The 11,126-nt window shown below is 37.8% G+C and overlaps 1 long non-coding RNA gene across 4 annotated transcripts in view; it reads left to right on the forward strand.

Annotated features, from left to right (window-relative positions):
• The window catches only part of LOC117419775 (uncharacterized), a 98,498-nt gene extending 88,156 nt beyond the window's left edge, over positions 1-10,342 (forward strand). For 3 of the 4 annotated variants that reach the window (XR_009307292.1, XR_009307293.1, XR_009307294.1), the window contains 2 exons: positions 2,300-3,111; positions 3,948-5,603. This is a non-coding gene — a long non-coding RNA (uncharacterized LOC117419775). Of the gene's footprint in view, positions 1-2,299; positions 3,112-3,947; positions 5,604-10,045 lie in introns of those variants that run through there. The other variant, XR_009307295.1, reaches the window with a different exon arrangement.
• The last annotated feature ends 784 nt before the right edge of the window (positions 10,343-11,126 follow it).

Consider the following 11,126-nt stretch of genomic DNA (forward strand, 5'->3'; position numbering starts at 1 on the left):
CTGACGGCTGCTAAATCCTTCCTTATTAAGTGCAATGATGGCCGAGCATGTTTCTAAGGAAGTATGGCTCTTCCCCATGGCTTGATCTGAAGTTACAAAAGCTATGTAAAAATCATGCTTGTATAGCTTAGATCTACTCACTACCACTTCTAATTGTCACCTTTTGATTACTTCTAATTGAGTAACATTTGTGACGTCTTTTTGGAAATCTGATGTTTTTCATGTTAGATTTCTAAATGTCACATTTAAAAAATGTTGTCAGTTTTTCGTTAAGTTAAAACTTTTGGTCATAGCTGTATTTGCTCTTTAGATGCACATGTTTATCAATTTTTTCACACTTCACCTTGTAAGAAAAGAACATTTGTAAGAGACAATGAAGAAAATAAAACAAGGTGTGGTGAAATTAAATACACACACTCATGGTGCAGTTTACAGTCCTTTTACCATGCTTATACCATGTATTTCCCATGGTTAACCGTGTTATTACAAAGCATTACCATACTGATCTGTGATTTACCATGCTTAGCTGTGCAAACCATGATTTAACTATGATTTAACTATAGTAAATGTTTCTAAGAGTAAAAACAATCCATCAACGAATATTGTGCCAACGAACCAGTGTACGCACATATGGAGGGGCTTTATAATCACGTTTAATTAAATGATACCCAAATACAACCTGATAGGTCTATATGAAGTAATAATCAAATCTAGAGTTCGGTGACGATTTAAGGTAGCGTTCACATTCAGCACGTAGAATGTGACAGACAGACAACATCAGTGCATAAGGGTTGAGATTATCTACTATTTGACAGACTTCTTTCCATAGTACCAAACACCCTGTAATATATATGAATCAATCAGCATACCACCACTGAAAGTCATGATGGACAAGATAGCAGATACGGCAGATTTCAAATGAGGGCACATATTATGTGCTTCCGGTAGGTAAGATAGTCATTCAGAGAAAAACCCAAATTAATTATTTATAGCAGTTGTGGACCCAAGTGTTCTTGGGTTTCAGAATGAGCCTGTTTACTGAAGTTTTACAGTGGAATTCAGCACACTTACTTTAGGTGTAGGAAAAGACACTTTATAAATGAGAACCTAAAACTATCTTGGGTTTCTCTGTGACTTTCACCAATGAGAGCTTTAAGCAATAAGCATTGGTTCCATTAATAATGCAGAGGGAAAATAAAACACACCATTGAGCCCCAACAATGGTTCTGCCTGCCTTCTAACACCTCCTGCTGTAACTAGATCTGATAAATGTTTTAGCAGTCAAGGGCTTAAACAGAGGGTTGGAGAGTTTGTAGTGTTCCCCGTGAAACGTAAGGAAAAACGAGGGCTTCCACTACCATTGTTACCCTCTGTTTGAATCTGCTGTGCAAGGGTAGTCTGTGCTTGAAAATGTGCCCTTTGAAGTACATAGCTAACTAAATAATTCCAGTAAATAATATGTAATATAATATGTATTGCAATCACTTCGTAGATTTCACATTTTCCTATATGAAATAAGCACATATTATGTTTTTTTCATTGCATTTATAACAATAAAATTGGTGACGTATCTTACACTCTTTTCCATGCTGTGCTTCCCGTTGAAGGAACGCATCCAGCACATGTGACTTGCTCCTAGGCCTTTGAGTCATTGAAGGAAAAACAATTCTAAATGACAATGACTCTTCCTGAGTGCATTTATATGTATTTATATTTCTCCAGAAAAACAAACAAACTTAAAACAGAACATGTTTGCCATTTATTTTCTTTAAAATAAGTCAGACTTCCAGAAGCTAGACATAGGCTCACTGCTTTTCCTATGACTGATGTGTTTTCAATAGCCAGAATCCTTTGTTGTGAAGTTGACCGGAACTAGAATTGTTGAAATATCTGCAATTCGTGCCCGATAAATATTCTTCAACAGCTCCACATTTACCTTTACCATAGTGTGTGCATTGTTCACATATAGAAATCTGAAATCAATGAAATTTTAGCAATATATATGAGGGAAGATCTACTGAACTTATGTAAATGGCCTTTTGTTAGCACTTTACCTGGTCAATATTAGCTGTTTTTACATTGAAGTATTGTGTAAAAGTACTCAAAAAGCATTGGGACAGATGAAAAATGCACAATCAAATAGGATGCTTTGGAACTTCTTTAACATTGTACCTTAGTAGGCATTTATGCTATAAATGTATTGTTCAGGTTTAACTAATAATTGTAATATGCATTTATATGCCTGCAAATAAACATGTACTTTTGGTGATAGATTTTGTACTGTCTTTTATTTTTGCAGGTGATGCCCACGTCAGAAGTGCAGTAAAGAATGAAATGGATCGTTATCGTTCCTAGCTTGTGAATGTTGCCGTTTTTTGTGTGTGTGCAAGTGAACAGATGCGAACCATTAGCAACAGAAGTTAAACATTACGAAAGTGTCTAGAGTTGTCTGGTCTTATACAACTTTTGAGAGTAGGTCTGACATGTTAACCAAATTTTATAGAAACTAATTTGATAAACCATATCTGGTAAATAAATTATAAAAAAAATATATTATTAACAGGGTGTGGTGGAGTGTCCCGCCCCTATATGTATTTGTATTATTATTTATATTATTGTTTGCGGCGCAGATAAAAGCGCAGTGTATTTGTTATTGTTTTTATATTTAAAAACCCTGTGAGGATGCGTGGCTGATCAGCTACTGATTATTTAACTAGCTGACAGTCACGCATCCTTACTAAACTCGTGTAGACTGTGGCCGAGGGGTAATAAGATAATTAACAGCTAGTTAACCCCTCGGCCAGAGTATAAGAACCTGCAGCTGTCCATGCTGCGGGGGGGAAGAGTGTACAGAGGAGAGTACGGGAGAGCGGAAAACAATTGCTATATTTAAAAGATACTTGCTTCTGTTTATTTGTTTGGCCATCGCGCCTTTTTGTTTGGTGTTTGTTTCGTTTTGTTTAAATTTTTTGTTTTGTTTTATTATTTAATAAAACGCTGAGCGCCGTTGCGTTCAGCTTCACCATCGCCATCCATTGCCTGTGTTTACTGGTACTTCCTGGTCCGTGACGTCACCACACCTCACCACTGCAAGCCATCCTGTCACACAGGGTTTGTACAAGTGCTTAAATTTTGAAAATGATGGTTAATAACTTGATAAAATCAATCCCATGAAAACATTGTTTATGGAACAGTAAAAATCAGCACTCTGTTGCTAGCAGTTCATGTACAAACGTATAGACATGTACAAACATAGAAGTACTGGAAAAAACACATGGATTCCCACTCTAAAAAGAGCTATGCATCAGGAGTTTCAGTAGCTATTATATTTTAGCCATTCGGTGTATAATGTGTCCTGTATTTCCAAATGCAACAGCACTACTCTAATTATATTGTTCAATATGATGGTCTTTGGTCATGTTTTTCTTTAGAAGTGTAACACTGATCAGTGCCACCCACAGAAATGTTCAGGCCAGGGACAAGTTTTTATGTCAGGCCCCTCTTCACCTCTCTGATCACCCTTATCAAATGATCTTCGATGTAATAGTTATTTAAGACAGTGGACTGAGCCATCAGTTAGAATGGTACCACAGTGATAACTTTTTCATATTTTGACGTACACAATAGTATCGCAGTGGTATAGTATGAACCACTCCTACACACTTGCTAATCCACTGCATTACCAGTAGTGTACTCCCTTATCAGCACCACTTGCTGTGCAATGTTTGCTCCAAACCCGTTGCCATTGCTGTTAATGTTGTCTACTAATTGTGTAAAGTTTATTCAGGGTTCACCCAACTTACACAGATAGGGAAGAAAATATTTCCTATAATATCCCCTTAGTCCTGGGGCCACAATATGGTCATGTCATTAATGGTTTTTTCTCTGCATACAAGAAAACAAAATCAGGACTGATATGAAGGTGACATTGTCTTTTCTTTTTACAGATGCATGACGCTGTTCCTTTTGGATAGGATGGAGACTGGTATGTTTTTTCTTCCCCCATCATATGTTTTAACAGGTAGATTGTAGGGTCTTACACTGGTGTATGTGTTCCCTGCTGGAGTTCGACTGTCCTTTGGGGTGAGGTAGTAGGTTGTATAGTTTTAGGGTTACACCCTTCCTGTCAGATAACTATACAACCTACTGTCTTTCCTGAAGTGGCTGTAAATTCGTCGCTGGATGAGTGCTCACAAACGCCTGCAGCATCTACCTGTTTTAAAAACAAACATCCTGTATATACTGTCCTGTATTCAACCTACGTAAACATGGTTTTTGTGCTGAGCTAAGAGGATGAATCTCCCAAGTTTTAAAATCTATTTATTTGCTCTTCCATTCCATTCCATTGTAAGCTCAGCAATGTGACAGCACAAACGTGTGTACCAGTCAGGGATTTTATAAGGTGTTGTGAAGCTGGGGTATTGGGACTTCGATGAAAGGAAATTAAGCAATATAATTTTACCTGTTTTTATTTCATGTGCATTTGAGTAAGTGTATTCATCTATAAAATAATAAATATGATTTGCTTTTGTACTGTATTGAACATATTATATATCTTTTTTTCATCAGCTTTTAGTTAATTATAAAAATACTGTGCAGAATATAGCACCTTTAATCTTTGGTGCAAAGTGCTTTGTAATACCTTGAAAGATTCTATATCAGTCCAATTGATTTTGTGTGTGTGTGTGTGTGGTTTTATACAGTATGCCTATTTCATTCTAGCAGTTAATAGTTAAAGGTATAAGTCTCCAAAATGACCACTTTCCACAAAGGTAGAACATTTGTAGCTGCTTAAGACGTTTACTTCACTCCTTAAGTAACACCTGTTACAAAACTGACTACTGTAAGTTGTATTTCAGGTCTACTAAGCATGTATAAGCATGTATTGTTTATCATTGTTGTACCAGTAGCATGAAAATGTATCCTTTCAGAAATAGGAGTTTATTAAAGACTGTCACAAACTATTTGAAAATATGCCCTATGGCTGTTCAAGGTGCTTCTCGTGTATTAGGATTACAAATAAATCAGTTGTGTATTCCTGTCTTATATTACAGTGTATAACAATGCATTCAAGGTTTCTCACGAGCTGTGTAAGGCTCCACGCAGTGCAGTTCAGTCTTCTCTGGCCTTCGTGCTTGTTGTGCTCTCCTCTCTGCTGATGTTCGCACAGGGTGAGGTAGTAGGTTGTGTGGTTTCAGGGTAGTTATTTTGCCCCATCAGGAGATAACTATACAACCTACTGCCTTCCCTGAAGGGCAGCAATGCAACACTAAAAACAAGCAACAGTAATCTTTAATAGTTTAGTTTCAGCAGGGGAAATATGTAGGGGACGTTTTCAGTTTTTCCCATGCAACTTAAAACGTTTCCTAAAACTGGTTGTTTATTTGAAAATAAAAATGTTGGTTAGCATGGTACAGCAGATGCATTTCAAAAGTTTGTAGTGTTTCACTGTTTTCAATTAAGGTGTTCTCACAAAGGATAAACACACAGGACCAGGATATGTATCACCAGTCTGCTGTATGTTCCTTCTGAAATTGTGTAAATGTGTCTTTGTTTGTAATTAACTTTCATTACATTATAAATAAACAATTAAACAATTAAAATTAGTAATTTGATTTGTGTATGCATGTCAGGATGTGCGTAGTGTGTGTACAAAGTGCACAACTGTATTTGTAATTCAAAACATCTTTGGTTTATTACAGAACACAACGGAATAGATCCACCCGCAATGGTATAGGGTTAGGTCCACAGTGGGTATTGCAGTCCCAAACACCAAATAAACACTCCAGTAACTACAATCCTCTGTGCACAAAACTGCTCTTCTGTGATGAAAGTGGTCTGTGTCCGTGCTGTGCAGGGAGGGGAGTGCGCAAGGACTTGTGCTGGCTCTGTGGCAGCAGCTCCTGGCTTTAATCTTCCTCTGAAACAGACAAGTAATACGTTTCACAAAAACAACAAACACAGCGCTCTGGCTCAGTTCTGTCTCCAGCGTAAGGGGTCTTATTCACATATCTGCGTCCCCTTTGTACTACCAGAGCTCCGCCCCGCGATGAGCCCGGCGCCATGGTTTATCCAATTGCTGCTTGCCTCGCAGCTGATCACAGTGGAGTTGTTCCATGCACGCGCAGATAAGCGCTTCCCCCAAGATGGCCGACTTCCGGTTTCCTACCGTCGACTCAGCCAGTCTAGGGGGAAGCATACCACCCACCTTACACAGTGCCTTAACTGGGAGGGAGGGAGATTTACAGCTCAAATACCTTCTCTCTATGTCACATATATCACCCCTCAGAGTGATGACGAAGGAACATCCCGTGGAATAAAAATCTTACCTGCACATGCTTCACTGTGTAGTGGAAGGGTTGCAGCGCCAGATACCACTGAGTTATCCTGGTGTTATTGTCCTTCATTGTGTGTAACCACCTTAAAGAAGCATGGTCTGTGACTAGAGAGAAGGAACGCCTCAACAAGTAATAGCGAAGAGCATGAGGGGTCCATTTGATGGCCAAACACTCCTTCTCAATGACGGAGTAGTTAATCTCCCTCTGAACTCTGGAATCTGGTGAAATGGGAGCTATGGCCAGGCATAATATCCTCATATCAAAGGCCACCTTACATTCCCCTGTCCACTTAACTAATTTCGGAGCAGTCTTTTTGGTAAGATCTGTAGTGAAAAAATAAGCCGACAAATGGTTTTTGATTCAGAAACACTTTATATACAAGAAAGGTATACCTCCAATACAATCATATAAACACAAGGTATAAACTGACTTTTGACAAGACCTCAGTACAGCTCAATGCATATGTTTGTATCAGAAAGCACAGATATCCATGGAGTCAATTCGAAAGAGATGAAAAGACTGACAAAACTTTACAATGTCTGATATTTATACCTTTGTAAACAATTGTTGACTCCCCTTCAACCCGACTGGTTTCTGTCCAATAATCAAGGTAGTTGTTCTCTCATCACACACAGCGAGCCTACCACATACTTCCTCTTTGGGAAATGGGGCGGTGCTCTCTGACCTTATAGTCCGCCATGTGCTACATTGAACAGGGCACATCCATTTTGTCTTTTCATGCACCTTCCCCCCGTCTCAGGGTCAGCCACGTGTAATGTGATATGGTGCGTTCCCCGCACCCATCTCACATTATCTCTGCTAGTCTCCTGCCTTTTGGCATTTAGGTCAGACACTCATCTGTGACTTTGAGTCGTGTCAGACTATGCAAAACTGCACGTAGTTGGTTTTGCCGATGGGAAATGAAAGAACTCGAAACTTACACAATACTGTATAGAAACTTAATATAAAAGCATATTAAAGCATCTGAATTATTAAAATGACTATAAAAACACATTCACACACAATTTAAACATAATGATTAAAAACAACTGTAAAAGACACACACATACACATAATGCAAAACTTATAATTAATAAAATAATGAATAACTCAGAAAGCCATTACTACAGATCCACCAGGGGGTTAACTATGGTGGCATAGTCAGGGATAAAACGGTGATAATAGCCAGCTAACCCCAGTAGTGATCTCACCTGAGACTTGGTTTTCGGGATCGCCGTCTCCACCAAATCCTAGACTTTGGAGGCAATCGGCTTTACTCACCCATTACCCATAGTGTAGCCGAGGTATTGGGTCTCTCGTTTGCCAAATGGACACTTGCCCAGATTAGCCGTCAGCCCCAGTCAGAGACTGCAGGACGTCCAAAAGTCTAATAATATTCTCCCTCCAGGTAGAGCTAAAAATCACCACATCATCATTGTATGCGGCAGCATACTGCTGATGGGGTGCCAGGAGCTGGTCCATCTCTGAAAGGTGGCTGGGGCTCCATGCAATCCAAAGATCGTGATCAGGAAATAGAACAAGCCATCTAGGGTAGAGAAAGCAGTTTTGTCTTGCAAGCTCAGTTAGCGGAATTTGCAAGTATCCCTTCGTCAGATCCAAAGTAGAGATTAACCACGCCTTTCCCTTGGAGATGACATTGACCTTTCTAAAGTCCACACAGAACCGAGTGGAGACGTCCTTTTTCGGCACCATCACTATCAGACTGCACCACTCTCTCTGGGAAGGTGCAATGACTCCAAGCTTGAGCATATAACTCACCTCCTGGCCAACAGGACCCCTGCGCTTTCCAGGATCCAGTACGGTCTTTGATACCTGCTGGAGTAATAATAACATGTTTAATAATATTAGTTCTACCTATAGAATGAATGTCTAGACAGTATTTGTTATTTATAAATAAAATGTCCATGGTATCGGGGGAGATATATGGTGGGTTACAGTTCGAAACAGAATATACACAATTCACTTTATAATTCCGGTGCACAAAACTGTGCTCTCCCAATTTACAACTCAAATTCCTTCTCTCTTTGTCACATACCCCCACACACTATTTACACAGACAGGGCTTCCCTCCTGCCACTTTTCTAATTACTAGATTAAGTACTGTAAATGGAAAACTGCTGTTAAAAACGAACAAAATAAAATACAATTAGTTAACTAAAAATGCTATGTAAAATTATTTCAAAATCCAGACTCCCAATAAGTATGCCAAAACGAGCCCAAATTAAGAGTCCAAAAAAAGCAATTCTCAACAAAAGACATGCATTTCTTACTACAAATGCAGAAGTGTAGAGAGAAAACAGAATTTTTAAAAAGTTATAAATACAGGCTTTTTTTTATTGAACTCGAATTTTATCATTGAACAATTGAGCTGAGACAATGTAAATGCTGTTTGTCTCCCGGGATTTAGGGATTGATTTTTTAGTCATGCGATTCCATTTTTGTAATAATAATAATAATAATGTGCTTTTGCGTTTATTAATAATTACCAATGTGGAGGCGTAGGGTAATGCACTCACACAAAAGTTATTCAACAAATTAATTAATAATAATGAAAAAACACATACAAGCATTGCAAGTAAAGATAACAGTCATGTTGCTCCAGCTCCAGCACAGAACAAGTGAGTGATTTCATGACTGGCCCAGCTGCCTGTGTCCTGCCCTTTTTTGCTACCTGCCACGTTTTGCTTCCTTCGGGAACTGTGCATGCTCTGCGTATGCTCTTTGCTATCTTTGCACAATGCGTATGCTCAAGACATTCACTGTGCCAGAAATAGTTACCCAACCCAACCAACAGAAGAAAAATATTTAGAAGATAAGATACTTTAATTTCTGTAACTGTTTCTTTATTAATAATAGTATTACTTTTTAGATTGGAAAATATTGCAGTTTTTTATATATGTATGTAAAAAAAAACATTCTTAAAAAAAAACTATGCAATAGTTACTACACTCAAACTAAACGGCTCAGATCACGCACTTAAGTTGTAAAATATGTTATACTTTTGTGACATTTCCTTCATTATTCACATTGCTCTTTAAAAATGGAAAGAAAATTGCAGTTTTTTTATAAACTTGTGTGGCTTCTGACTGTTTTCCTCAACGGTGTCGTGGCAAATTCCTCCCCCCCCCCCCATTGTTTTCTGTGAAAAATAAAGTATTAGAAATGTATTCATCACCGTGGTTTACAGGAATATGTGATATGTAAAGTCCTGAAATATACATTTTTAACTATTTAAATAATGAAAGCTTTTGTGCACATCCAAAACAAACTTTTCATTTTTTTTCTACTGTATACTTTATTTACTTACTATGTCTTATTACAAACGTTTTCGTATCATACGGACAAACTGCAAGGAAACACTGGGGCAAAGTTCGACACGACACAGGCCGGTATTGCCACGCTCAATCAAAGTGTGGTTTCATATTACGTAATTAACGTTATTATTATTATTATTATTAGTAAGTTATACTTTATATTTTGTTGTGTTTGTGGTTCTAGAGCATTTTGGTACCTTAAATACATTTCTTTAGCTTTTTTTTTTTTTTTAATTAGGAAAGCTACCATAATTGTCTTCACCTCTTCACAAACATTTGTAATTTTTGGGTGGGATTCACTTACATGGCACTTAGATATAGTAAAGAAAGCACCCTGCAAAACCTTTCACTTTACTTTGTTGCATTTTTCAGGTGCAGTGTTTCAGGTGTGCACGATGGGCCCATCCATGTCAGCTGCGACAGCACAGGCGAAAGTGCCAAGAACCTCAATAACATTGACATTGAGTTTATATGTGCTAAGTGTGCACTGTAGCCTCAGTATTGATGGGAATATTTTGCTTTATTATCCTATCAAACCATAAAAAATAAAAAATGAAAAGCATATTTTTGTATGTTTATGTACATTAGATAATGGCACCAGTACCCAACCCTGTACTTATTAAAATTGTTATTGTTAGAGTTATGTCAATTAAATGTTAAGTTTTACAACTTCTTTGTGTCTGTTCTTTACATATAAAAAATGACTTAATATAGTTCATAACAGGATAATAAAAGGAAGGCAGGCTTATACAGATCCTTTTTGAATAATCATTTGGGTTATTGTAAAATGTAGGTGTGTGCATTATTGTGATATTATAACCTCAGAGAATTGTTTCCTGCTGGGTACTTGGTATTGTGGGACAAGGACGTTCACCAAGCCTCTGAAGTCTGCAGAATCAACCATTCACTTGCACTTTTCCGTGATCATTTTCACCCTTGCTGAATTAGCTGGATAATCCGCCCTGAGTGTATTGAGATATGATTCTTTGCTGGCCTAAAATCAACATACTAGCTTTTACTTGTTCACTGGGACTCGAATTTCATCCTGCAAGTAAGACCCCTGGGTGATACTGGCGAATGTGATATATAAGGTTGGTGGTACTGCTGTCATGACAAATCCCCCCTCCCCCCATAAAAGTATATTAATAAACGTTATTAATATGTGTCCAAGCAACAAAACAACCAGCTCTATTGGTGTGTCTGTATGAGACAGAGTGAGTTGAAATGTATTCAAATTAGGTTTGGGTTTTTCAATATAACAAATAATAACTGAATTATGCGTAAATACGTAAACATACACACACATATCTATGGTTTAATGTAGGGTGAAGGGTTGGTTAAAGAAAATTAGCAAAATGTGAAAGGACAACATAAACAAACTGGCTGGTGAACAAAGCAATCAAATAATGTAAAGTGTTTGGGATTAAAACTAAGCAGGGTAAATTAATAAACT

Source organism: Acipenser ruthenus, chromosome 14, assembly GCF_902713425.1.
Source record: "Acipenser ruthenus chromosome 14, fAciRut3.2 maternal haplotype, whole genome shotgun sequence".
NCBI classification, from domain to species: Eukaryota; Metazoa; Chordata; class Actinopteri; order Acipenseriformes; family Acipenseridae; genus Acipenser; species Acipenser ruthenus.